This window comes from Hibiscus syriacus, unplaced genomic scaffold (genome assembly GCF_006381635.1).
Source record: "Hibiscus syriacus cultivar Baekdansim isolate YM2019G1 unplaced genomic scaffold, ASM638163v2 tig00001869_pilon, whole genome shotgun sequence".
NCBI lineage: Eukaryota > Viridiplantae > Streptophyta > Magnoliopsida > Malvales > Malvaceae > Hibiscus > Hibiscus syriacus.
In genome coordinates, this window is record NW_024061896.1 from 366,990 (window position 1) to 372,833 (window position 5,844).

Consider the following 5,844-nt stretch of genomic DNA (forward strand, 5'->3'; position numbering starts at 1 on the left):
AAGTTATTTTTATGTTGTATAATATCATAAATCATAATCTACCATGAATGCACTTGCATGCTAAATGAATTTATACAAGTTACCATGCACATTTGATAACTCACAAGTGGTACAGAGGAGTTAGAAATGTGTTTCCTTGATCTTAAGCTGCTAGAACAACTCAAGGTTCAACCATGAACTAACTTCTCATTCCCTTTACTCTTTGAGCTTTCTCTAACTTCTTTCACTAGACAAGGATCAAGGAAATGAGTTACTAACTCAGGAAATTAAAATGAAGTTAAGAAGGTTTCCCAAAGCTCATTTCTACAAAAAAAAGCGGACTGATTTGTCAACGATTTCTAAACCTTGACTAAAACCCCACTTATGGGTACCATGACTAAACTTTGAACTTAAGAACTTGAATGGAAGCTTAGGAAGCGAGGATTACAACCCTTGCCTTGATAATTTCGGGTTAAGCTTGCAAGACAACAAATTTACTAGCTTTGTTATTCACTTGGTAAAGAAGAATATGGAGAAAAGAATGAAAAACGATAATGAGGGGTGAAGAAAAATAAGGGAGTTGACTAGCCTATTTTTGTTTCTCCCCTTTTCGATTACATCACCTAAAATAAATGGATTTTAAGCCTTTGAATCAACAATGGGAATATCACCTCCTTGGTCCTTCTAATTTTCCCCCTAATTCAAATATTCCCTTTTTAGATCTATATGGCCTATCTCAAACTTGCTAAGACTTCTTACAAGGCTAGTGGATTTATTCAAAATCTTCTCGGGTTAACCTAAAACTACTAACCTAGAGTATAGGGCGTTATAGCTAGTCATACTGTTAGAACAAATCATAGGATTTCATAGTAAACTCAGTCTTTTATTCTCTTGAACACTCAATATGCGTGTTGTTTGTTAGTTTATCTCTTGACTTCAGTTCTCATTACTTTCGCTGTAGAATTTATTACACATTGTTCATATCACTTCAATCGCTATACTTTGTTTATTCTTTGAGTGCATTTACTTGTTTTAATTCCCCTCCAATCCTTATGGAGAAGATTTCACTCATCATTTTATTACTTGATCGTTGTGTATACTTGTACAATTTGCACCGTCACATTTACACATGCAATATATACATTTTGTATAATTGTGTGTGCATCACATTCTAGAAACTTCAGTTCTAGTCGGAATTGAATGTGCGGGTTGTTATCGTATCTTTAGCCTAAAACATCTAGGTAACTCATATTATTATTATTGTGAGTGTTTTTGCTTGTTTTATTTTAATGTTTGCTAAGAAATGAAGATTTTTAGTTCATGTTTCTCGTTTCAGTTTTAGTTTTTAAAATTTTATGTACTTCATGATGCAAATAATAATGTTACATAATTTCTAAAGTTTTTATGAGTGGATTTTTCGCATCGAACTGTATTTTCATTATTTTCAGTGCAAGTCTAAACAACATTTTCAGTTATTGTCAATATCCATGTCACTTTCTTCTTTGAACATATTTTTAACAGCAAAAGATTCATGTTTATTGATGTATGCACACTAATATTTCAAAGTAATATACTAATAGTTAATGATATAACACAATGGTTGTGCATAGGGTGGGGTTTCAATGGATACTCTTCGGATTACGATGGCCACTTTTCATTTTGAAGGGAAAGCTTGTTGTTGGTATCAATGGATGAAATGCAACAGACGACTATCTTGGTGGGATAACTTCACTAAACCCATGATTGTACATTTTCAATAGAGTTTAACTCGAATTTAATGGGATACAAATTAATTACGAAATAATTGGAGAAAGTAAGAAATCTCTAGGTTAGGGATAGAAGTTGAGTTGTTTTTTTTCTAGATATTCTTGTATTCTTCTCCATTCGACATTAGTGAAAATTCTCTTCTGCTCATGTTTTTTCCCGAAAAGTATTTCACGTAAAATTTGTGTATCTATTTTATTATACAATCATTATAGTTTTAATTTTCAGGTTATTTGTTTCGATCACGGTAATGACATCCTTGAAGTATCGAATTTCTGGTCGAGTGAAGTCACCTTAAATTCAAGCCGAGTTAGATCAAATTTTGGATAGAGGGTGTACTTTTATCAGTTTAGGTCAAATTGAATAAAAACCCGACTCAACCCGAACTACATCCGTCCCCGTTTGTAAGTCACAACACTCGAATGGACTTGTAAGAGAACCAATCTAGAAGATGAGCATACGTGCATAAGAACAGGGCTTAAAATTCTAGTACACTACAAATCAATGGATTTATCCCTTGTGCGTAGAATATCGCACAGCCTGGTTTTGCTCCTGTGTTTTTTCTTTATGTTGTTCCTGGTTCTGAAGGATGATTTAGAGATCTATTGAGAATTGCGAACGCCTAATTAACATATATGATCCAAAAATATTAACAAAGACGTCCAAGTTTCTTTTTTTCCCCTCCGCATTAGCTATCATGTGTTCTACAGAAATACTAGCAAGAGGAGACTAAAAGACTGAATGTGACACAGTTGCTTTCAACAGTTAATGTTGGCAAACACCTAACTGAAAAGTAACATTTGTCTAGGACTATGACTCTTTAACCCAGCACAATACACTTACTATTACTACTAAAAGATTCTTCAAGATGCTGTGCGGCGGGCGGTTTTGCAGAGCAACCAGCTGACGTTAACATCTGATGCTCTGCCATGGCATCCGGGAACATAGGCAGCTCCACCAACTTTTCCGCTGTCCTGATCATCCTTTCATCCTCAATGTCTCTTAAAAATACTCGAAGAGCATCTCTCATCCAATCATACCGCGGTATTTATATGCTTCTGGGGAAAGCTGTCAAAACACACCAGACAGTTTTAAGGATAAACATTCGGATATGGTCTTAAAATGTGCAATGTGCATGCAATGCCAAGATGATGGCATAGACTTAGTTTTTATTACGGACCCATTTCCTCCTGTAACTGGTTTGTTCTGCCCATGAGTCAAGTTCTTCGATGGCCTCCAAGGCAAACATATAACCTCGGCAACCGCCTTCCATGCTGCAGCAATTTTGGCTACTCTTGCTTCTAAACTCCCAGACTCCCAGTTGATCCTCCTGGATAACATGAAAATGACATCATATATTATGTTGGCCCAAAGAACCCAATTTTTGTTTGGAATTAGCGAAGCAGGAACTATTTTGAATGCTGATGAAACTGGCGCAACATCTGATGAGACATGTTCTTTAAATGAAAGGGTAGTTTCTATATAGATTCATAGTCAACAGGCTGAACTTGCATTAAGGTATGTAACATATGCAGTAGCATCACAATAACAATTTTGACTGCTTCAAATCCCATTTTCCTTTATGACAAGTTCATCTCTTTTCTTCCTGTTTTCGGCCTGACCGCTATCAATAATTTCATCATGCCATGGAACATATACAACCTGATACGTAAAATTTTTATGTATATTTATATACATTACCGTCCATAGTACATCGCCATTTTCATCGAACTCTAGCCTCTAGTTGCCAATACCGACCCATCACAGTTGAACCGAGTCAAATTCTCAGGAAGAGGCATATGCTAACAAGAAACTCAGATGAACTAATGTATCAAACAAAGCAAGAACAACTTTCGGTGACCAGAATATTTTCCTTATCGATCACTAGGTACCTTAGCTGAGTGCTAATGGAAGTTTATAAAAAGGACAGTGTATATACTTTACTAAATTGCAATACTGTGAACAACGTCAACTACGCAGGTTAATTTGATGACACTATGAATTGAAAAGTGAGATTAACTTTGGAATCCAAAAAGGATATCAAAACCTACATCAAGTATTCCTTTCACTCCGGCTTCCTCCAGGGCCTCACGACGTGCTGCTTCATGAACCGTCTCATCGTCTTCCCATCCACCCTAACAATGACATAAAACAATAGAAGTCGTCAGCCTCACCTCGACATCGACAATTCTATACACCAAACGGTTTTTGTATAACGAGTGGGAAGATAAGCACACATACCTTAGGGAAGACAAGATCATCGCGATTCGACGTGGATATCATTAGAACGGATATCCTGCTCGTCAGACTGCCGTTACTACCCTCAGCGTCCTTCTGGAATCTATATGGAATGCACCTAATATTTGCACCAGGAACAGTACATATTTATTCACTTCAAAATAAATTGGATGCTTTGAAGTAATTATAACTATTCGTTTCCGTTAAAAAAAGATATGAACACTTGTACAATTATTTTTTTATCCTTCTATTAATTTAACCTTTTTTTTTGAAACTCCTTGTGGAGCAATTAAACATGAACAGGAGGGCCATAGAAAGTCAAAGGAAACTGCCCTCATCTTTAATTTAGTGTTTATCATTGAGTACTGAGTCTATTCACCAAAAGTAAAATAAAATCACCATCAATAATTAGGCACTTGTTATTTTGCTCTGTTTTCTGCTTGAATTACAGCAAACCTACCACTAATTTCTTAACACCTCAAATATCAAATACTACGTGAGCCTTTAACAGAGCAAGAACAAAAGAGAGGCATAAACAAGGGGAAAAGCAGTGAAAAGAGTTGAGATTATTACCCAGCAACAAGTCTCAAATGACCCTCGTACCGTTGTTTGTGTCTCCCCTTTCGTGCTGGTAAAAACGACATGATGTACTATCTGCAACACCAACATCAAAAGGTAATTAAGTTAAACTTTAGAAAACGAACAAGAACAGTGGGTTACATGGATTGCTTTTAGGGTAACCAAGAGCTGCATTAACTGAGAAAAATAAACCCAGACCGTTTTTCTTTTAATTAATCGATTATTGTAAGATACTAATATTTATTCAAAATTTTCTTGGTTAATTAATAATGAGCAATCGCAACTCTTCGAACCTAGACCCTTAAGTGACAGCAACAAGGAAAGTTTTGGTTCAAAGGAGCAAAAGGTTTTTCTTGTCCTGGGGTTTTAACAGTAAAGATTTTGAGGAGGAAACAAAAAGTCAATAACATCAACAATGGTGCTTTTTGTAAATCAGCAGATTGATAAAGAGGTGACAAAATCAACCAGTACCGGCCTCGTTTATACTAGAATTTCCACGTATTGCTGCTGTTATTCAAAACTGAGACGTATCCGCGATGAATTAAGCAATGGACATCACCATCCTCATCTCTTTTTCTTCCCCCTTCAAAGGCCAACGCAAAAAGGAATTCTTTTGTTTGAGCTGCTTTCCAATGTTTTTTATCTTCCTAATGGCGGGAATTGTCTCAGGAAATGCAAGTTAATATACGGTTGATATATGGTGTTACCAGATACATTAAAAGATATTTAATAAAATCGGTTTAGCGTTATCGGAAATATTGAGTAATAATAATGTAGTATGTCTAAATCATGAAGAAATATTAAAAAATTTGGCAACCGGCAAACTTGTCGGTTTGTGTCGATCCAAATTAAAAATGTATCGATCCATATCAATATAACAAGTAAAAATATGATAAAACCGATCACGAAAAGACAATACCGGTAAAGCCCTACCGGATATATTAAAAGTGTCGATACTTTAAAACACTAAATCGACACTTTGTGAATTTAAAAGAGAAGCAGTTTTAGCGCCTATAAAGTGTCGATACTTTATAAAAATGTATCGATCCACAACGATATAACAGGTAAAAATATGATAAAATCGGTATCAAAATGATAAAACCGGTATCAAAATGATAAAACCGGTAAAGCACTATCGGATATATTAAAAGTGTCGATACTTTAATAAGTATGTGTAATAAATTATCGATAATTTCAAAGAAATACGTAATTATCCTTTCGAAAGTATCGACACCTAACATAAAAGTATCGACACTTTGGTAGTTGTGTCGATTAAATATAAAT

The 5,844-nt window shown here is 35.2% G+C and overlaps 1 pseudogene; it reads right to left on the reverse strand.

Annotated features, from left to right (window-relative positions):
- Positions 1–2,448: 2,448 nt before the first annotated feature.
- LOC120136823 lies at positions 2,449–4,955 on the reverse strand (annotated as a pseudogene).
- Positions 4,956–5,844: the final 889 nt, after the last annotated feature.